Here is a 23,458-nt window from a genome sequence, read left to right on the forward strand (position 1 = left end):
TAGTAGATGCTTTACAAAGGCCAGATGATGTAGGAGGATGTCTTTGCTTTCTGCTTGGATGAGGCAGTCGTCCAGGTATGGATATATTTGAATTCCTCTTTGTCTGCAGTATGCAATTACTGGTGCCAGGCATTTTGTGAAGACTCTGGGCGCAGTAGATAAGCCAAAGGGCAGTGCAGAGAATTGGTAATGGGTTGAACCTGCAATGAAACGGAGGTATCTTCTGCAACTTTGTCTGATTGGGACATGCAGGTATGCCTCCTTGAGGTCCAACGTTACTAGCCATGGTTCCTTGCCCAACATGGGAAGTAGCTGCTGTAGGGTTAGCATCTTGAATTTGAGTACTTGTAAGTGTTTAGAATTGAAAGGTCCAGAATGGGTCTCCAGGCATTGTCCTTTCTGGGCACTACAAAGAGTCTTGAATAAAATCCTTGGCCTTGCTCGAGTAGGTACCAGTTGAATGGCTCTCATTGTCCATGAGAGCTGTAATTTGTTTTTGTGCCTATGCCCATTGATTTTGTGGCAGGTTTGGCATTCCTCTTTTCATTGGCAAGGTGTGAAAGTGGAATCTGTATCCTCGTGAAATTATGTCTAGGACCCATTTGTCCTGTGTGACACTGTGCCAGTTGTCTGCAGAAAGTGCGAGTCCCCCCCCCCAAGGGGGCTGCCAAGAGAGTATTGCTTGGCCAGATGAGGTGCAAGTCATTGGGTTTGCCTTCTGGTGGATTGAGACCTGTCTTCTCCTCCCTTCTGTGTTGTAGTGCCCCATTGACGAGGCTTATACTGGGGTTGTGTTTGTCCTCTGCCCCTTGGGCGTCTGTATTTACCCCTCTGTAGTCTGTCCGTAGCTGGAAAGGACCAATTTTTCGTTGGCCAGTTTCTGCTGAAGCGAGGGGGTTGTACCTGTAGGAAATCCTTGACTGTCTGCATAGATTTTGCCTTATCCCCCATTTTCTTTAAAACTTCTTCTGCTTTAACTCCAAAAAGCACAACCTGCTGTAAGGGAGCATCTAGTAATTTTGCTTTAACATGATCAGGCAGAGTTTGTTCCTTTAACCAAGCATGCCTACGTATAACAGACCCAATGACAGCTGCTCTGCAGCAGGCCTCCAAAGAATCAAACCCACATTGTAAGGCATGCTTGCCCACCTGCTCAGTGGCGTGCAACAGATCCTGTACTTCTTTCAATTCAGATTGTTGAGGGAGAATGGTTATTCTTTGCTTTAACTGACAGATTAGGAATTGCTGATATTTAAGCATGTGAAATTGGCAATTCAGTGCCCTCATAGCTAGTGTGGGTGAGGTGTAAACCTTTTTCCCCCACCTGTCTAGTGCTCTGGAATCCCTCTCAGAAGGTACTGGGTTTTTAGCCATAGAAGCCTTAGCCCTCTTGGGACTCTGGGAGATAGTCTCTGGGTCAGCTGCAAGAAATTTGTGGGAATCAGGCACTCTATAGTATCTGTCAGGCTTAGCCAGAGCAGGAGGTAGATAGTCTGGGTTCAAACTGGATTCTAAATAAACATCATCCACAATGTCCAAAACTGGTGGGATGGCAAGTGGTCTGTGTTGGGGGAGTAAAAGAAACTCTCTGAGCCTTTTCTTCGAGTCAGAGTAGTCCTGACCTTCCCAGTGAAAATGTTCCCTCATAGTGTGTAAAGTCTCCCCAAAGAAGTAGTCTTCAGGAGGAGAAGCTGAGGGAATAGAGTCCTCAGCATCAGAATCTTCATAAGGACAGAAGGAGTAATCTTGGTCCTCAGAAGAGTCTGAAGAAATGGACAGTTGTTCAGAGGATGCATTATCTTCCTCTTGTCTAGGCCTTTTGTCAGGAGGGGGCTGAGAACCCTGGATTAGAGAAATCAAGTCTTCAGCCATTTTGAGCACCTGTTTCTTAGGCATAGGGCCTTGAACAGGAGACTGAAGTGCAGTCCTTTTAGATTTAGTAGGAGTCTTTGACTTAGAAAACGTTTTAATGGTGAGAGTTGTCAGTCTGAAAACGCCTTCAGAAACTGATGGCGTTTCTGTAGCACCGACGTCTTTTGAAGCAATGTCGTCGGAAGGGCCTGAACTAAATGGCTGCGTCGGCCTGGTGCCTTCCGTCAAAGTTTCTGTAGCGGTCTCGGGTTCCAGATCTGCGGTAGTCAGGGGCTGCATCGGAGCCTCACTGAGGACCGGAGACCGGATCAGCCGAGGCCTCGGAGTCTGGCTTAGGCCTGGGCTGTCTGTCCTTATCCCTGCATTTTTTGTGCACGCCGGTAGCTGGTTGTTCCGACGGCATGGTGTAGTTAAATTTCCTACCGTAGTGTCGTGCAAAATCAAAGCATCTTTTAATAGTACGCTTACTAAACCTAGCACAAAACCAACAAGAAGTGACATCGTGGTCTGGGCCTAGGCAAGGTATGCAAAAAGAATGAAAATCCTTATGAGGTATTTGCTTCCCACAAGAAATACAATTGTTAACTTTTTCTGACATTGGTCTGAGACAAGAAAAGTTTCCCCAACGGGGTACTTAGCTTTATAGAAGACTTCGGTCTGAAATTCGAATTTGAAAATCTCAGGAGTTGGCCGACCGGCACTTGCGAACTGCTTCTGCTTCGGGCACCACGCAGCAAGAAAGACTGGAGAAAATGGCGTTGGTTGCACTATATATACCACTGGCGCACTGACGTCAGGGAGGAGGCAACAGCAACCGACGCCGGACCGAGGCTTTGGAATTCCGGCTGACTGCGGGACTGCCTGACGACAGGATAACCCAAGTGTGATGACTGCAGCAGGGTAACACGATGAACATCAGCAGTCTTTGAAAAAAAAACATACAAAGGAGAGAAATTAGGATAATAGAGACTACACTAGACTATACAGAATGTGAGGATAGCAAGGAGCTTTATTACTAAATACACAAAAGTACAGAGGAAGGGATATGATCAAAGCCAGTACAATAAAAAAAATGGGTCCTATGAAGTGCTGGAACTAAGAAGAAAGAACATAAGCAGAATGAAGAGTACATTTGCTAGAGACAAGAAGTACAAAACTACAAAATGGTACAGATGATGCTCAAAAAGGAGTTGTAGCTTAACAGAGACCTTGAAGAAAGTACTGGACTCTTGAAGAAAAGAAGGAGATTGGAGGAGCAAGTGAGCAATAAGCATGGCTCAAAGCTAGAGGAACATGAAACAGATGTCCACTCATCATCTCTGTGCTCCATCAACACAATCTCTTACAGTTGTCCTTAACATCCAGTGTATCTAAATCATAACCCTCTTCGATTCTCCCTACAATACATCAGCTGTTTACGTCTTTCTTCTTAGCCCCTACAATCTTTTCACTGTAGTTACAACAAATACATACTCTGCACTGGTAAAATGTTCCTTCCTTTGCATACATACCAAAACTAGGACCAAACTTCCAGATGTCAGCTCTCTGATGTCTTGTATAATGTAAACAAGACCACAGCATCTCTGGAATCTATTTCTCAACTATACCCCAGCATCCTCTTGTTGGCCTTTGCCATGGCCTCTCCACAATGCACAGCACAATTCAGCTTAGGTATGATTATAACCACTAAGTCCTTTTTCACCATTACTCTCATTTGACGTATTCACCAACACAGTGTACAACTATGCATTTTTTCTGCATTAAATCATAACAGTCAATCCACCCTGTAAATTACAGCAGGTCACATAATGGACTGACCCTACCATATGTGACAAGGCAACAGCTCTGGTGTCAACAGCACACTGGTTGACCTTCCTCTCAAATCCTAGTTTTATATTCAACATAAATATACCAAATCTGAATAACCTCGGATGGTGTACCAGTGTTTACAGTGACTCCAAGACAATTTCCTTATCACTCTCTGCTTCCAGTAAGTCAGCCAATCTTGCATCCACTTCATTTTGGGACTCATACCATCTCATTTAATCCCCTCTCAATTTCACAAGAAAGACAACATTAAAAACAACTCTCTTCTGAAGTCCAGAAGTACTACTTACATATGATGTCTTTGCCACTTCAGTGATGACCTAGCAACATAATGTGAACAAGATAAACTGCTAACTGTTACCCACTGTGAGGCAATGCTGTTGGCAGTCAACTAGGAACTCCACAGCCTGCTCTGCAGGCATTTTTTCTGAAACCTTTTCTGGGGAGAGTTAAGATCAAGGGCCTGAAAAATTTCAGGTCCTTCTTGAATCAAACTATGTTCACTAGTCTCAAATACACATATTAAATACTAACATAAAATGTACTTTCAGATCACCATATTGCAATGTATTCATATCAGAGATGCTCTAGTGTGATGCTTGAAGCAAATATTTAAAAACCTCTCTACCTGTACAGCTCCCAAATGTGACTTTTAAATACATATGTGGATGTCCAGGAAAAAAACTACTGTATTGCAATGTTTTACATGCTATATTTTGCACCTTTTATAATATTTTAAACCCTTCCCCTACAGTCCACAGAAAACTTAGAAATGTGTTCATTATCTCCTAAGTGATGCACAGATAAGCTGAACAAATTCTGAAAAAGACAAAAAGTACAAGTGTTCAATGTTATGTGAAGTAGCTAACAGTTTCCAACAGAAACGTACAAGTATTCCAACAGAAAGAGGCAACAGGTCCAGCTACTCAGTCGATATGTGTGATACATTACTCCCTGTAGCTGCCCTCATTCATTCTACACTTGTTCTATTTATCTCATGCTAACTAAAAGCTATCTGCTCTTGCAAATTCCCCAACTTCCTCCAGAAACCTCTTCCATTTTAATACAACGCTCTCCTTGAAATAGTGCTTACTCACAACTATTCTGAAATATATTTCTACCTCGCAGCCACTATGAATCTGTTTCTACCTATACGTTACAAACCCTCATCTCCCTTTTCTTCCTTCTAGCTCTCATCTTTCTTACATCCTTTCTCAATGCTGTGTGCCAACATCATGCTCACATCTCCAAATTAAACATTCCCAACCAGTCTTCTTATCAGTCCAGTAGTCATTTTCATGTCTCATCTCCTCACCAATTTTGTTTTCTTTCCCATAAATGGTCTCCAAAACTGAGCAAATTATTCCAGGTGCAGCCTCATGAAATTCTCTACAGTGGAATTATGACATCAGCATCCCCCATATTCTACCCCATGAGCATCAGCATTCCATTACAATTTGCCGTGGTTTTTACATTTACTTCATTCTTGATGGGATAATGACTCCCATCTAGTCTTTTCCATGCCACACCTATCCAATCCCTCCCCCCAAACCTTCCAATCTACCGTGTACTTAATTTTCCCATTACTATAATAAAGCACTTACCCACATTACAACTTACCTACAATTTTTTGTCTACTCATTCAGTATCGCATTCAGAAACTTTCCATACAAGGACAAACTATTTGTTAAACAATGCTGGTATTTCACAGCTTACTTCTGTACCTTCAGATCAAGCCATTATTAAATTACTCTTTCTCAAGACCCATCTTCTTGTCTTTTCTGTAACTTAACATCTTTCTATCCAGTGCCTGATGGTATACAGAGTGCATCAAATCACTGCTTCCTTCTTCAGGATCAACTGTTGGATCCATCATCTTGTCAGTATTTCCCATTTTCCTTACTCCCAGTTTCTTTTACTCAGCTACCAATATCTCACTCCCTGTACATCACCACTACTTGTCTACCTCATCTACAGTCTGCAGTGCATGCAGGTATAATTATGACAGACGACCTCTGTCAAAGATGTTTCTTTTAGTCCTACTTACCTACACTTCCCTCATCTAGTACTGCTTGTATTCCATTTGTCTGTCTTTCTTTGACTTTCTCGACTTCTTGTATTGCAGAAAATGAACTTATATATTCCTCCCAACTCTATCCCCCATATCACAGATAGGTTACAAAAAACTAAAGATTTTCGTATTACTTTGAAGTCAAAAGAAATGTGCCTTTAAAGCAGTGCTTTTTAGTTTGGTGGGGAGGTAGAAAATGGATGGAGGTGGACACTGGATGCCCACTACCTGTACATTTTAAAAAAATACATCAAACAATGTACTTTAAGGGTAAGTTTGAAATTTCAGCCATTAATAAAAAAAAAACTGCTGGACCATATAATGATTGATCTGAACCATGTCTTGGTGTTTTTCTACCTTGGATAATGCAGTAATGACACTGGTGTCACTGATTAAAAAGAGCATAGCAGTCAAGAGATAGACTACAGAAAAAAAAGTTTTCAGTAGCAAGTAGACACACATGCGCATATGTATCCAAACAGAAGACAAAAACGTTATTTAAAAAAATAAAAACGGTTTAAAAAAGGCTGAAATGGTACTCATCATGAGCTCTTTCGTGCCTACTACCAGTGCTCACAGTTAACCCAACTACAGAAAACAATTAGCCATTTTCTACTTAATTAAATGATAACTGCTTTTACAACTTCAATATTTTCTATCAGTTATTTAAAAGAATCATCACCACACCTAGCCTAACATTCCAAACAAAATCCTTGTGTCAGATCACACTGTCATGGTTGTAGTATTTCACGAGTTTCATTTCATACCTCACAAACCACCCATTCACGTTACGTAAAAAGCCTGGCTAACAACCTCTTGACCTGGCCAGTCTTGCATAACACCAATTTTCTGTCCAAGGAGGAGAAGTTATTATAGTGCAAACATTTGTCCTTAACACAGAACTTGAGACTAAATATTATCTACAATATGCTACTGTGCAGTTATGATACACATAAATATATACAGACACACATTTTGCACACATACCACACAAACACTATATGCATACTACATTCACACAGTGAAAAATGCACACACATAACTGTAAGGATTTAAATGACTACAAAAGCTTCAGTATAGAGTTAACTAGTTGATAAGGCACAAGCCCTAATGGTAAGTGGCTTTCTTATCCAATTAATCCATTCAGTGATTAGATGTCTTGCAAACTACACATTCCAATTATACATTTAAGCTGCTTTAGGTAAATCCACAAGTGTTTGTTGCTTTTATCTGTGTGAAGCTGGCTCAGTTGTATAATAAGCAGGAGATAACTACCATTCCTGAACTGTGTCTTATTTCTGCTTTTCTAGTGTAATTCTGATAAGGACCTCTTATTTACATCTTTCTTGGACTGTTGACTGCAAGTCCCATATATAAATACTGTAATATCTAAATCACAATCCTTCAACTCACTGTTTAGCATCACAGACTGCAGTGATGCAGGACCTGTATTTTGGAGAAGTGGGCCATTTCTGGCCAAACAACAGTGATAATCAAGACGGCAGTGTGCAATGCCAAAGAACAAATGGAAAAGCAAGTGAACAGAGCATTTTCATAAACACATGTACAAGTGTGTGTGTGTGTGTGTGTGTGTGTGTGTGTGTGTGTGTAAATATATATATGTATGACTAATATCAATAAAAAGTGGGCATGGGTATTTGTTGGTGATAAGTGGGTTAAGGCTAAAGGTGGGAGATTTTAATAGCCCTGTTGGCTAATTTGTGCCTGCTATAAAGTCCAGCAGCCCTGGGTTAATAAGCAACTGGCCAGCCGATGTCTAGCCTGTGTTGCCTAGGACAGATCTGTTGAGTGAAAGGTGGACATACAACCAATTAACCTGCCAAATGTGAACTAAGGATCGCTACACAAAATATAATCTCACTGACAGGAAACAGATTCGAAGTAGATGACATGATGGTAGGGAAACTGGACATCTTGTGCATTCAGCAGACAAGGTAGAAGGGCGGTGCAGCAAAGCCACTTGGTTTGGGATCCAGAGTCTACTACTCAAGAGAACAGACTAGAAATGCTGTGGTAACTGCAGTGAGGGATGGCCCTCTGAAGACAGTGAAGGATGCCATCAGAATCAGTGAAAGACTCATGGCAATCAGACTACCTACTTGATTAAGAAGGACAAAAGGAGTTGTTTAATATGGGGTACCTGAATTCTCAAATCAAGACAGACAGAACAGGATATATGGACTGTCTGAGGCCATATGGGTGAGGCAACAGGAATAAAGGAGGAGTGGTCATTCTAGACTCTTGTCTGGCAAATGACTTAATGCTACCCAACACATGGATTAGCTAGACAGAAAGTTAGAAGATCACATACAACCATGGGCAAAATGCAACTGAGGTAAACTTCCTTCTAATAAGTACAGAGCACTGAGGTAGAATCCAAGACTGCAGTCATCCCCAGTAAAAAAGACGACCCACAGCATAAACCACTGGTGACCACAATTAGCTGCTAACAATGGTCAGTGAAAGCTCTAAAGTCAAAAGACAATAGGCTGAAGAAATTAAAACTGAAAGGAGTGAAAGCACAAGAGTTCAAGGAAATCCTCAGTGCTGTAGCTTCTCAGGAAGAAGAGGAAATACGTGGAGTCACAGAAGAATGACAGCATTTCAAAACAGCATGTGTGAAGACTAAAGAACAGATCTACAGTCGAGTCAAGTATGGAAATAAGGAAAGGTGTGGTGGAATGCAGAAGTCCAGGAAGTTATCAAAAGAAAGAAGGAGTACAGGAAAACGTGAGACACAGAAAAGGCTAAGAAGGAATATCAGTTGGCTAATAAAAGAGGATAACAGAGCAGTTACAAGAGCAAAGAACAAAGCATCAGAAACTCTATCAGCTTCTGGAAAATGCCTCAGCGGACAGCATAAAAATCTCTTATCAAGTTGTGAGTCAAAAATAGAAAGATTAACAAGACAGTCATCACAAACCTATCAGAAGGAATGTCAGCAGCAACCTGCTGATTAGTCCACATGATATCAAATACCAATGGAAGGAGGTGGAATGACAAAACCCCCACAAAAACTGCCTCATACACAGCCTACAATGAAAGAAGACTCCACCCTGGAAGAAGTTATGAACAACACTAAGAAAAAAAGTCAGGGAATGCATCAGGCAAAGATGAGGTCACAGCAGATATGATCAAGATGTTGGGCGAACTGGAGGAGAAATGGCTATACGAGTGCTCACAGCACTGTGGAGAGAAAGGTGTATCCCAGATGATTGGGTAATAAGCATTGTTCTTGTACACTACAGTAGAAAGATGGCATTCACAACTGAGGACAGTATAGAGGTATCAAACTTTTATCACACTGCGTGAAAGTACTGGAGATGGTGACTGATACATGAATACATAGAGTAGTAGAAAGTAAGATGGGTGAGGAGAAATTTGGCTTCAAATCAGGATGCAACACAACAAATCCAATGTTTGCAGTGAGACAAATGTTTATCAAACTGCGTGAAAGTGCTGCAGAGGTTGACTGACTCTCTGTATTCATGTAAGATGGATGATGAGAAATTTAGATTCAAATCAGGATACAGCACAACAAACCCAACGTTTGCAGTGAGACAGACACTGCTAAAGAAGCTAGAATGGAGAAAGAGGCTAACTAATTATTTCTAGACTTGGAGAAAGCATACAATGTCCTAAGAAAACTGATTGTAGCACTTCTGCTATGGTTCAAAGTCCCAGAAACATTGGTATGATTAGTTCAAGCTATGTACAAGGATCGATCTTATGACACATGTACTAATAATGTTTGAATTCACAGAACTGTTCCTAGTGTGAGAGGTTATGCATCAGGGTTCAGCTCTGAGCCACTGCTGTTCACACTGGTGAGGGACTACATTAGCAAACAAGTCAGAGAGAACAGATCAGCAAAGCTGCTGCATGCAGATGATGTGACATTACAAGCAGACTCTGAACAGGAACATCAGCAAATACTAAGGGAATGGAATACAAAACTGAAGGCACATGGGAAGAAACTGAGTACAGAAAAGACAGCTGTCGTGGCAGCAAACAGGTTAATCAGAAGAAGATAAAAAGAGAGACAGAAAAAAAAGAGAAGAATACCAAACAAGTTGAAATGTGACTATGGTTATGATACAGATACCTGGATACTAAGCAGTTAATGAAGTTGTGGTAATGGAGATAAAGTACCCCAAACTGAACACAGGATGCACACTATGGAACAGACAAAGAAGTGATGACATCATTGGAAAAGCTAAAGTAGCTCCAATTGTAGAAAAGGTCAAACAAAACAGATTATAGTGGGGTGGTTCAGACACTTGTGCAGGAAAGCAGGAGAGGATTTGGTGAAAATCTGTGATGCATCAAAACAAAGAAAGAGAAAACGAAGACATCCAGCAAAAAGATAAATGGATTGTATGAGATATGACCTGTGACAGACATAGGTGCACAGGCAATCAGTCTACAAGACCATTATAAGCCTACCCCAAAAAAAAAACAACATTCAAAAAGTTCCTTCTATCCTCAAAGATGGCAAGATGAGGTAGACCGGTGGAACATTTGAAGCTGCCTAGCCAATTACCTCAGTTTACCTTAAAGCTACTCTGCTTGACATGCAGGGGAAGTTTGTGCCAGAACTAAGGGATATGTCGAGATTTGAATCTATCACACCAGGTCTTATTTATCTGCTGATAAATGTTTATTTCCTTTAACCCACTATTTAAGGTACTGTTAGCTTTGCAAAGGAATAGGAGGTCAAATAGGGTTGGATCTTTTGTGGCTTGAATGGCTAAACACAGATCTCTGTTGAGGAGTATGTAAGAGAGTGAATACAGAGAAAGGGCTGCCGATCTTTCCTTACAACTAAAAAGTTCAGTAGCCTCAAAAATTTCAGTTATGAATATTTGGGGTATTTCAAGTTTTGTGATACGTTTAGACAAAAAAAAATATCAACAGAGGCATTACATTCAATAATGGAACTGATAAGATACGAGTAAAGGGGAATTAAGACGTCTTTGGATCTACTGGAGATGCCTTTGGAAATTAGATAGCAACTTTTTTTGCTTTCAGAAGTGGCACCTGTGACAACAGCCACATGGTTTCTGTCAGACAACCAGTTATCTATCCACAGCACAATATAAAGATTTATATTCAGATTTCAAGTCTATCAATAATATTAGTAATATCAATAATGCCTGCATGGGAAATAGTATCAAAGGCCTTGGATATGTCTAGATATGCTGTATGCAGTGAATACCTCTATCCACTGTTTTGGTGACTTTTTCAAAAATATTAATGAGGTAAAAGAGGCATGACCTTTGAAGGTGGTTGGAAAGTGACACAGAAATGATAGAGGTGTTGACTGTTGGCAGAACACCTTGACCCTATCTAGAAAATGGCAAAAAGCTGAGTGATGCCAATGACAATGGTGATTCATCTCATGTGAGTGGTAAAGAAAAGTGACAGACTGAGTGACAGCACACGGTATTCTTGCTCTGGCAATGGTGCTACCTTCGATGTCCTTTAACAGAAGAGAGAGTTGAAGCCATTTCCTGAGTAACTCCAGAGGTCATTACACTGGTATTCTTCAGGTTGATTAAGACTTTACTATCAAGAAACTATCTGCAGAGGACTTCCAAGATGGCTGCACACTGATCAACTGCATAACTTCAGCTCTCCCAGTGTGAAAACAAACTGAGCAAAAGGAGTGCCACTGAAATTGTTTTTGGTAAAATTCAGTTACTGGCTAGTAAATACAATACTTGAATGCCAGCAAAGAAGAAATATGGAAAACCTGAAAGAAAAATCAACCAAAAAAAGATGGTGAAAACACTATCTGGGAAGGATTCTGCAGCTATTCAGCAAAATGCGCTTCAAGCTTCAGCTTTGGTTCAAGAAATGGCTTCCGGTAATTTAGATAAAAAAATAAATCAAATGTACTCAGCGGTGATTACAATAAATGAAACAATGAAGGAATATATCAATTCAAACAACAAAAGACTGGGAACAAATAGAAGCTTAGCCATTCAAATGAACTGATAAAACTGCAAAAATCAGAGGTTGACAACAAGAAAAAGATGGCTGACTGAGGCTTCTCAAGAAGAACTGTTTCAAAAATCAGCAGCGTTAGAAGACAAGAGTGCACACACCAAAAAAAAAAAAAAAAAAAAAGATTTTCTGCTGTACTACAGAAACTGGAAGGAACAGACTGTATTAACTTTTATGAAAGCACAAATAAAGCAGGACTGATGTATGACAGCAGAATTAGTTAATTGAAGTTAATGGAAAAGACACATTGAGTATATGCTCCAAACTCGGTTATGAGAAAGCAGCCAATACCTATACTAGTAAAGAAGCAAACATACCAGCAAAAAGAATCAATCCTCTCAAAATTGTGGCAGAAGAGCAAAGTATTAAAAATTGGAGACAGCAGAACGTTTGTCAAAAATGATTATTCACTATACAGAAATGAAGCAACCGTATCCCAGCAATCAGGGAATGTCTAGAGGCAGGTGAGAGATTTAAGATGCTGTATCCAGCTGTCTTCAAAGTGTTCTTTCCTGCAGGATTAAGGACATTTTTTGATGCAGAACAGGCTAAGAAGGAAACAAAAAAATGTTTATTCAAAAAAGTGAGTCAGCAAGCAGAAGGGGAGTCTGTTTCTCATTCTTCTGATGGTAAGGTCATAGACACACTTTGCCAACGAAACATTTTTCAACGTTCCAAAGAAAAAATGCTTGAGAGACAGAAAAAAAGCAAAGGAGTTGACTAGAAGAATCAGCAGTACCTTGGCAATAAACTACGGTCTAGTGTTGGAAGATGGAGATGAACAGGAGGAAGACCATAAAGTCTGAAATTACTGAATAAATGGGAGACTAATGTATCTTTATCACATTTATGAAATAAGATTTTATAAGAACAAGTGAATGAAAAACACTGGACTTTTGCTGATTTTGTTAAACTTTGTAAAAATATAACTTTTAGAGCATAACAAGGGAAAAAAGGCTGGACATAAGCAAGTTTAATGTTCATATGTTGTGATCTTGGGCTACTGGGATGGGGGCGGAGTGCAAGAGTGCACTGATTATGTGTAGAATTAGATTATTTTCTCTCCTTATTTTTACAAAGTTGAATGCCTAGATTACTGCCTTTGGCTTAAACTGTAAACAGGTGTTTTGTAAGCATGTACGCTTTAAAAATAAGACAAAATAAAGAAATACATGAAAAATCTAAGCTTCTTACACCTGCAAAGATATTAGGTTGTATGTTTTCCAAGGCATATGTTCAGTGGAATTGTCTAGAGCTGAGCACAGCTGTGCATTCTTTTCGGAGTGAAATTTACAGAGACTCATCTCCGAGTACATTTTCATGGAGACAAGCTGTCTGTATGTGCAGCAGTTAATCTGGTGAATTCTGACTATTCTTTGCTGAGTGAAATACAAAATTTAATGGTACAATGGTAAGCAGTTCAATGAAAAAAATAAGTATGAATTACAGGAAGTGAATAAAAGGTAACAACCTCCTTACCAGCCTTAATGCTTTAATGCAGGCAACAGAACAGTGTACAATTTAGTTTTATTTAAAGATAGCTAGTGCACTTTTTCTTATAAGTTATTGTTTTCTGAAAGCATACAAGCTATTTTTTCATTTCTGGGAGGGGAAAACAGATAAGAAAATAATAGAATCAGTGTAAGTGCGAGTACAGGCTGTAGTATACACTTTAGCATGGGTAACCTTAATTTTAGATTAGAGCATGCCTGTAGGTTCAGCCATCAATTTGGAGCAATTTTTCCTTTCTTGAGGGTAAAACTTCATGTTCTAAAAATGTACATATTTTTTTCATTTGTTCCGAGTTAATAGGGAATTGGGTGTTCTGTATTTAGCTTTTTTGTCTGAGGGTTTTCATTAAAACAAAGTCTTGAAAATCTTACACGGGTTCAAATGGAGATGTGAAGAAACAACTGTACAAAAGAACAGCCTGCTAAACATCAGTATATGCATGTAACACAAAAGCTGAAAAAACACACATTTTAAAAAACTGTCATGTATTACAGGTGGGACAATAGCTATGATGTCCATATTATCCCGGAACATGAATGGCATTATAGGTATGGATGGAAAGGAAAATAGTACTGAATTATATTTAGAAATGCACAGTGCAAACAGCAATGCTGCAGGACACACATTTGAAAATAAATACGCATATAAATTTGACAGAGAGGATTTCAGAATGGATATTCCGCAGAATATCAGGGACGATGAAAACAACAGTAATTATGCTAAATGCTAGAAGATTCCAATACTGACAGATGAGAGGAAAAAAGACAAAAATGGTAGATTTATGGTAGTAAGGCGCCACTGGCAAGACAGGAGGATTATGAAAATATTTGGTATGGAAGATGTGAATTTAGTAGTACAAACTCAGACAGAATTTACATATTACTCCCCAAGGTACAATAACTGGGATAGACTGCATAGAAATTATATTTCACAAAAACATGTGCATTTAATTGAAAGCACTGTCACACATTCAATAAGCATTTCTGATCGTGCAATGATTATAACTAAAATAAAACTGCAAGGGAATGAACTAAAAAATAAGACACAGGAGCTTTTTGACTATCCCATTGAAAAGTCAGGAATTTAAGGAATGGGTAATGGAAATTATCTGAGAGTTATTAGGGAAGACAGAAATATCTTCAGAAGTTAAAGCGAGTGAGTGAGATAAAAGGAAAATGGAATTTAAAAATAGGATAAAAATAAGAGAGGGAGATATAGTTAAGAAGTAATAGAAATTAGAGTGGCTGACAAAGGTTATAGTATAGCACAATAAGGAGAACCTCACAGAACAAAAAGAGGAGCAAATGCACAGTGATAAAGAGAAAATAATCTGGATAATATGCATGAGTTTAGAAAGATTGTAGTTAAGCAACTATTTTTGATAACTCCAGAGTACAAAAACTTTTAGCATGACAACTTAGGCAGCAGAACACTGAAAAGGTTGTAGCCAAACTTAGTGAACCTATAACAAAGAAAAATAACCAGAGATCCCGTAGAGGTTTTAGAGATATTCTATAAATTTTATGAAAATTTGTATAAAGCAGACAACTGTGGAAAGTAAGAGAGTACAAATGGAAATATTTATGGAAGACTTAATTATGTCAAGGTTAAAGGTAGTCTAGGCTCGACAACTAACAGTTAAAATAAGCAGTGATGAGATAAAGACAGTGATGTATAATCTATCTTTAGGAAAGTCTCAAGGAACAGATGGTATTCCTGTGGAGGTTTGGAAATTAGGAGGGAAAAAAGTGATAAAGATCTAGAAGATTTTATTTAACAGTATTTTAAAAAGAGGGGGAAGCACCAACATCATGGAAGAAAGCTGTGGTGGCTGTGTTACCTGAAAATGGCAAATACCATTCAGACCCAGCTTCATACTGAGCCATTTCAATTTTAAAACAGGATTATGAAGTGTTTATGTCTATACTAGCTAAAAGAATAGCAAAGGTGTTGCCAAAATTGATAGATATGGATTGGTGTGGTTTTGTGGTAGGGAGGTTAACATTTGACAATGTGAAGCAGAATGTAAGAAAATACCTCTCTGTTGGTGGGTTTTGATGCAGGTAAAGCATTTGACAAAGTAAGCTGGGATTTTACGAGTAGGGCATTGGAAGCATCTGAATTCTCTGATACAATAATAAGGTTAATTAGAAAGATATATGAAAGATCAGAGGCAAGAGTTAAAGTGGGAGGGTTCCCCTCGGATAAGCTGTGTTTGAACAGAGGAACAAGGCAAGGGTATCCCCTTTCCCCTTTGTACTTTGTTTTATATTTAGAGCCACTGGCAAAGAAAATAAGGGACTCAGAAATGTAAGGATATAACTGGTATGGTAATGAAAAAAAAATCAGGTTTATTTGCAGATGATCATACTTTGTTCCTGATATGTCCAGAAAAGGACATGGCTGTATTGTGGAACATTTTGAGACACTTTCAAGTCTTTTTGGAATATAAAGTTAATGAAGATATAAAAAGGTGATAGTCATAAATTATGTGCACACACATGAATATGTGGGAAGGGACTAAACAACACATTATAAAAAACTGAGAACTCTTATAGATAGGGATAGCAAGATCCATGCAGTGAAACTGTTTTCAGTCTCCTTAGTCTTGTATCCAGGTCAGGCATACTTTTACCAACCAGAGGAGAAGCTGTGGACAATAACTAATAAAGAAATGAAAGAATTTATGAGGGAGGGAAAGAGGCAAGAGTTAAGTGGGATATGTTGATCCTTCCAATAGAACACGGTGGCTCAGGTTTACCTGATTTGAAGATATATTTTAGAGCTACATAGTTAAGGCTCGTACATATAACATAAGCAGAAGATTATAATTCAAAGTAGAAAAAGTTGAGGATGAAGCAAGGGAGACGTTCAAGCGATAGAGAGGCAGTGGGATTTTGAATGCAGATCCTTACTGAGAATAATAACCATAGAGAATATTATATTCATAAAATATCAGAAAGTATTCTAAGAACCAAGTCAATACGAGAATGCAGAAAAAAAGATTTTGCAAGTAGGGATGACTGTCAGCAGGGGGTACAGAAAATAGGCAACAGGGGGCTGGAATTTACTAGAGAAACCCGGCAAAGGAACCAAAATATTGGGAACAAATAGCTCAAGCCAAAAAGTAATAGTGTGGGATGAGGCCAAGAAGACATTTGGATTGCAGGCTAGAGAATACCTTCCCTACCAGGGTTTGGGAAAGGAATATGGACATTTTAAGTGAAAGCCCTGCTCTGGTAGAGATTTTAGTTAAATATATAACAGCTGCAGCTGTTACAAAGGGGTAATTAGTAGTGCATATAAAATACTGCACAATAACTATAAGAATCAATCACAGGAGGCTAGAAAAGATTGGGAAGAGAGACTGGAAAAGCAATTTACAAGAAAACAATGAAAAGGCATATGTACAGATCCCATGTATGCAACCAAGTTCAGAAGGTTTAAGATCTTTGCTTGGAACTGTCTGCACAAGTATTTTTATACCCCAAGCAGATGATGTCAAAGAATTTTTCCTCAGGTAGACCACAAATGTTGGAGGTGTGATGGACAGGAAAGAGATGACCAGGAACATATGGTCTGGGAGTGTAATGAGTTGCCAGATTTTAAAAATTCCCTACAGAGTACAGTATCAGAAATTTTGTATGAGCAAATGCCTGTAAGAAAAGAAATAATTTGTTTGAACTGGGATACAGGATCTGAATTGCCTAGACATAGTAAGGCCTTATTAGGTTTAATTCTGTTGGCTGCCAAAAAAGGAATTACTGCAAAATGGAAATCAAACTCTGCACCAACTGTATTTGAGATATTGATTAGAATAAAAGAGATAAAAAAAATGGAAGAGGGATCTTAAGACAAGGAAAAGTGCAAATTACATAGAAGCAAATTGAAATTGTGGGAACAATGTAAATGCATATGATGTTCAGGAGGAGGAAGAATGAGGTTTAAGGAAGGTAGGAATTCAGAAAAGTTTTGTAATGTTGGACTGATTATAGCAAAGAAAATATATATGATATATATTGCACTTAAATGGAATAATATTAAAATGATTTGTTTTCTTTTCTATTAATGTATGCTTCCATAAAATATTAAGCGATAATTTAATAAACAAATGCAGACCAGATAAAAGGTTCACTGACTGAAAAAAAAATAAAATACAAGCACAAAAGCAGAGTGAACCAAACAATAGCACTAATCCCTATAAAGACAGACAAATCAAATATAGGACTGAAAACCCTTTAATGTTAAGGTGAGCACTTTCACTGTCAAAAAATACTGCTTCATCAGACAACACAGCAACACAAGGAAAGGTTTAAATGCATCACACAGCCAATAAAAATAGTTTAATTAATCAGGTAAAAATATGCATATACATTTTTAAAAGTGTGTGCATACATTAATGCATTTCCGATACATCATAAACATATCAACAATATATTCCCTTCCCTTAAAAAAAAATAAAAATAAAAACTCTTAACAATCTTGTATGACAATGTTGAGCTGAGGACGTTCACTGACAGAGAGAAAAGTAGGGATCCTATACTAAGGATTTGGGAACTCCTGTGATAAGGTGTTGCAATGCCAGAGAATGAATTATTGTGGTGAATTTGAAAATCTCTATCCATTAAGCAGCTTTAGAACAGTGCTACTATACTACCCAGAGAGTTTAGTTTTGTAGTTTATTAAGCAAGCAACTTATGATTACCAGTGTCAAAAGCTCTGGTCATGTCGACAAATAGGCTTATTATCACTGTTCTATCATTCATGATTTTACAAATGGAGAAAAGAGATGTCAGGGTGTTATAGCTATTTATGTTTAAGTAGTCGTTTACAAAAGTAATTTTTCACAATTTTTTTAATGGGACAGAGGCTTGATATTGGTTGGTAGTCCTTGGGGGGGAGTGGGAAATATCATTTTTGGAGTGGGATTACTATGGCATGTTTAAAAAGAGCAGGATTGTGCCAGCTGTGAGTGAAAGTTTAAAGATGACAATGAGAGAGTTGGCTATTTTCGCTGTTGCTAGTCTGAGTAACGCCATACTGATCTTAGTGCATTTATATTCTGAGATTAGCTTTACTGTGAGAAATGGGGAAAGTGGTGGCAATTAATGCTAAGTTGTAATGCTGCAATGCAGAGGGAATCTTGGGTGATTCAGCGCATGGAGGGTGAGCCTGAAAACAATCAGTAAGATCCTGTAAGAAGATAGAAGAAAATGCTGTATTCTATAATAATATTTTGGTTAAGCGAAAGAACATTATTATTCATAGGTTTATAGGTGTGTACCAGACCAAAGGCCCTGAAGCCTTTACAAGCCTAGCCCACAGAAGTGCCCTGGCATCATGTCGCCATTAGTTCCCGGTGTTTCTATCAAGTACAGCCACTGGAATGATCCCTGAGGTGAACTTTCTATTTCCCATCCACTCATCAAGATTTCTCTTGTAAAGGGCCAGTGAGGTGCTCTGCTTCACATGTATGGGAAGTCTATTCCAGAGCATGGGGAGCCTGCGGGTTATGAACCTATCTCTCCAGGTCCCTGGGGCGTGTAGTGCGGAGGGATTGTGATTTCTTTAGGTGTAACATTTCTAATAGGGCTGGGTCAGACATGGCTTTGTAAGTTAAGCAGAGATCGCCTCTTAATATACAATATGAGCCAGAGAAAAGCTGGAGTTTTTTGAGTCTGTCCATGTAGGGCATGTGTAAGACCTAGGATCCTCTTTGTGAGGTACTTTTGGGGCCTTTCCAGCTGTTGCAGGTGTTTAGTGAGGTACATGCCAAATGGGGCATTATACTTGATGGTTGGTCTAATGAGGGAAGAGTAGAGAGAGATGATGACCTTTTTCTTCCTGGATGCAAAACCCTTGGTAATGAGATGTACCACATAGAAGGGCTTTCTGACCACAATGGCAATGTGGTATTGGTTGGGGAGTTGGCAATGGTACCTGGCAATGGCCACACTTCTTCAAAACAACTTTGGTTTAGTATAGTAAGCAATTTGTTTTGTCCAAGAAATAAGCCTTTGCTGTGTTTTGGTTATTCTTGCGGATTTTCTTAAGCTTAAGAAATTTTGATAGAGGTGTACATTAGATGGGTCTTGTTTTCAGACTTTCCAGGCATAATCCCTAGACTTCATTTGGGCTTTGATATCACCTGATAGTGAGGGGCATATTTGAGCTCTGTCACTCCTTCTGGGTAAAGAGTATCCTGATTGTGGATAACGATGTCACTAAAGTTCAAACTGTTTTACATTTGGGAAAGATATACTAGTAATAATTTGTGGAAGTCTCTTGAATGTTTTAAAACACCAAAGTGGACAGCAAAGGGCAAGGATCACTTAGATTTGAAAGGATGTATGCAAGCAGTTATGCTGGATGGTAGTTATGAGGTGATCTAAAGCCTAGTTATTGCCTGTGTGTGGATTTGGCCCTGTGGGTATTTTGAATAATTGCGCCAAACTGTACTGTCAAAGCATTTTGCTGGAAAGAATTTGTCCCTAAAGCATTAATATTGAATTCACCAACAAAATGGCTTTTATACGGAACATATTTTGCAGTAAGGTTAACTATTTGAAATGTTGGGACTCATGCAGAATGAATGGCTGAAAAACAGACTTACATAAAGTCCAAGATGGGCATTTCCCAGGACACTCCCTTTTCTCTGAGGTATGGCAATCTCAGAGTTGGTATATATAAGTTTGGGGGATGTGTGTGGGGGGCTTGCTCTGCTGTAAAAAAAGAAGTTTAAAGGAGAAGAGATATTCGAGATTTGCTCTTCACCTAGACTTTCAGGCAATGTCACTTGGCATTTCCAGTGCCGACATTTCAAGAGTGAGCCTGTTACAAATATTATACACTGGTCAATGGAGGAGGAATACATACTGAATCAATAAGCAAGTGGGCGTGTCCTCCTAAGAAAAGGCATAGGGCTCAATTTGCGCTTTAATCATCCACAGTGCCTGATTTATTGGAATCAATAACAAAAACCTTTACTATCATATTTGCGATCACAACAATTTTGAATCCGGATACAAGACCAGATGGCTTCAAGCCAAGAATGTCAAAGACCATAGGAGTGAACAGTGCCGACATCTCCCAACCTGCTGGGCACAGAAACAAGCGCCAACATGGGTCCATAAGAGGGACAATTCCAACTGTTTGCTCATGCGGTCCTTGAGATTCTCATCTTGCGACCTTCTGGTCTCATTATTTCTGGATTTAAAGTTATTACAATCACAAATACGACAGTAAACTTAATAGAAATACTATTTATTGCAATTAGTATAAATGCTCCACCTTCTGGTCTGGTGTCATTGATAAGAAAGAATGTAATTATACCAACTATACTGGAAGGGACAGAACTCCTCTTTCATCCAGGACTTCGAAACAGCCACTATATTAGACTAATGCATCATTAACTAAGCCTCAAGTTATGTCCATTTATTATTTGGACAGCAGGCATTCATGGAAGCTATTCTCAGTTTTTTTTTTTTTTTGCTTTGTTTGATTGTGGCTAAATGCATTAATGAGCATGCACAAGTTATTTATTACTTACAAATAAGGCAAATCAAGCAATGACAGCAATAGTAACAAAAATTCTGAACAGGTATATTTGCCTAAACTAGTTTGGTTCTTAGTGTGGGAGACAGACATAATGGGATCAAGAGTAGTCAATGTGTGTAGTTGCTATAAAGGTAAATATATACTGTAAGCACTACATTTTATAAGAAAAGAACAAATTCCTTTACAGAGATATTTAACATTTCTTTCTAAAGGAACAAGACAATAAACAGTAACTGATTGATAGTGTATAAATTATTTAGGAATAACACGGAAAAGTACCTGACCTTTGTCTTCATTAATGTTGGAATCTTGTTTCTACCAAGTTTAGCAACTCCATGATTCAAAACTTCATCCCTATATGCACCAAGTATAACTTCACATAAGCTACTTCTTCCAAACCATCACATTCTTCTCTATTTTCAGTGACTGTCTTCACTACTGAGCTAGATTCAACCAGCACTGCAAAAGTTACTCAGTTCAATGGTCCAGTACAACATTCTTAACAGCACATGCATACTGTCAATGTTTGTAGTGAAGTCTCTAGAACCTAAATGCAGAAGGTGTCACTTGCTGCTGCCTACTATTCATATTACACTTGTATGTACACTTTCAAAGGTGCATCTGGATATTAAAACAAATGTATACGTACCTAGATTTTTTATCAATAAAACCCTACTTATTCATCTCTAGAACCTAAATGCAAAAGGTGTCACTTGCTGCTGCCTACTATTCATATTACACTTGTATGTACACTTTCAAAGTTGCATCTGGATATTAAAACAAATGTATACGTACCTAGATTTTTTATCAATAAAACCCTACTTATTCATCTAGCCTGCTCAAATTTTCATTACCTCTTCTACACATAGTACCACCTCCTGCATGAAATGTACATTCGGTGCATTTATGAAGCCTAATACGTCCTACAACAAACGGAAACATACAGCTACATATATTTAGGTATTTAAAAAAATACAGCAAACATTTATACAAGATACTAAAGGATTCCTTAACCATAATACCTGCACGCTCTGGCAACAAGCAATACAACTGAATGCACAGTATAAAATAATTACCGGTTGAAAAAGAAAAATGGGATGTGCAACTAAATAACACCTGCCGGCTGCTAGGCAGCCTTTCAGTATAAAACACACACAATGTAATACATTTAGTTTAACCATCCTTTACAATAATCTCCCCCACACACTTCTCAACCTTTAAGTATTCAAAATCATGACCGTTCTTTAAAACTCATAAGAGATGATCAAAAAAGAGGAGCAATATTACTTTTCGTAACATAAGGGCTTGAGTTACTGGACCATAATGCAATTAGTGATAAGCAATCTCTTTGCAAACCAGTGTTATTTAATAACGTATGCACCCTTAAACAGGTATAACCGTGCGAAGAAAATAGGTTAATCTAGCAGAAACCATGCTTAATCTTAAAGCAAAATTAATAGCGCTACACAAATCATAGTGGTTGCTAGATACACTTACTCCCAGTCTTGTTCTCACAGCCAGGTCAACACAAAAAATAACGCCCCCATATCAGAATTACCTATACAGGACAGCCTGAGTTAACTTCACACCCCAAAACAGCAGCAGTACAACACATTACACGTGTCTAAATATGGCACTTTTATTATAAATCAAACCATTTGGGGCCTTAATATTGACCACTTTTCAATCATCTAAAAATTGTACCTGCAACGGATTAGTCACGCGGTACCATATTTATTTCAGAAACTCTACTAACAAGGTCGGAGCATCTGTCAAATTATATTGTCTTCTACATCACTTGCACGGAAGTCAGTCTATATAAATGTGGAGCAGTTTTGAGCTGCAGAGTAAGAATGCGTAGAAAGATAGGTGTATACAGAAAGGTGTGCGCGTGTGCCTTTCTATTTATAGGCAAAGATAAAGAATCATATCCTGGTATTCACATATTATAAAGACTGAAGTCAATACTTTCTGCTATAAGATGACTTGTTTTTCCCCACGCTTTCGCACTACTGACAAAAATAACAATTAGAGCAGTTATACATCTTCTGAAGAAAAAGAATGCTACAGAACAATAACAGCATTTAAAAAACATGAACGGAATGTACTCTAACAATAACGACATGCTAGTGGTACAAAACCGCCTTACCATGGATTTTAAAAGTATTAAGCGCCGGGAAAGAAACGAACACTTGTCAATACCTCCTTCCACAAGCAAACTAAAGTATTTTAAGGAAAAGCAGTCTCACAGTTAAGCACCTAAGGTAGTGGCTAGTTCCTACCAAAGGCGAAAAACCTATAGCCGTTCGGAATCACGTGACTCCAGCGTCCTTACGTTTTGAACGTCTTAATATTTCCTTCTGACTTGGGAAGCGTTGGTTTACGAGTGGGCTTGAGATAAAATAAATTTGATATGATCATTCTTTGTTTGACTAATAAATATGTGCGGTAAACTCCCTCCCTAGTTCCCGATGTTTTTATTTCCAGAATCAGCGACAAAAGATAGCAAATTGAGCACGTTTTAATTTAATCGATACCTCTCAATTGTCGCGGATTTTGACTCAAATTTTAGGTCTGTCCCGCTTAAAA

The 23,458-nt window shown here is 38.5% G+C and overlaps 1 protein-coding gene across 1 annotated transcript in view; it reads right to left on the reverse strand.

Moving 5' to 3' along the window:
• Positions 1-23,172, reverse strand: part of CAMKK2 (calcium/calmodulin dependent protein kinase kinase 2) — a 1,901,640-nt gene extending 1,878,468 nt beyond the window's left edge. Inside the window, exon 1 of the mRNA XM_044068653.1 lies at positions 23,019-23,172. The gene's annotated coding sequence lies outside the window, so the exon portion shown is untranslated. The remainder of the gene's footprint in view (positions 1-23,018) is intronic.
• Between the last annotated feature and the right edge of the window lie 286 nt (positions 23,173-23,458).

Source organism: Protopterus annectens, chromosome 4.part0 (assembly GCF_019279795.1).
Source record: "Protopterus annectens isolate FY-2018-M chromosome 4.part0, PAN1.0, whole genome shotgun sequence".
Taxonomy (NCBI): Eukaryota; Metazoa; Chordata; order Ceratodontiformes; family Protopteridae; genus Protopterus; species Protopterus annectens.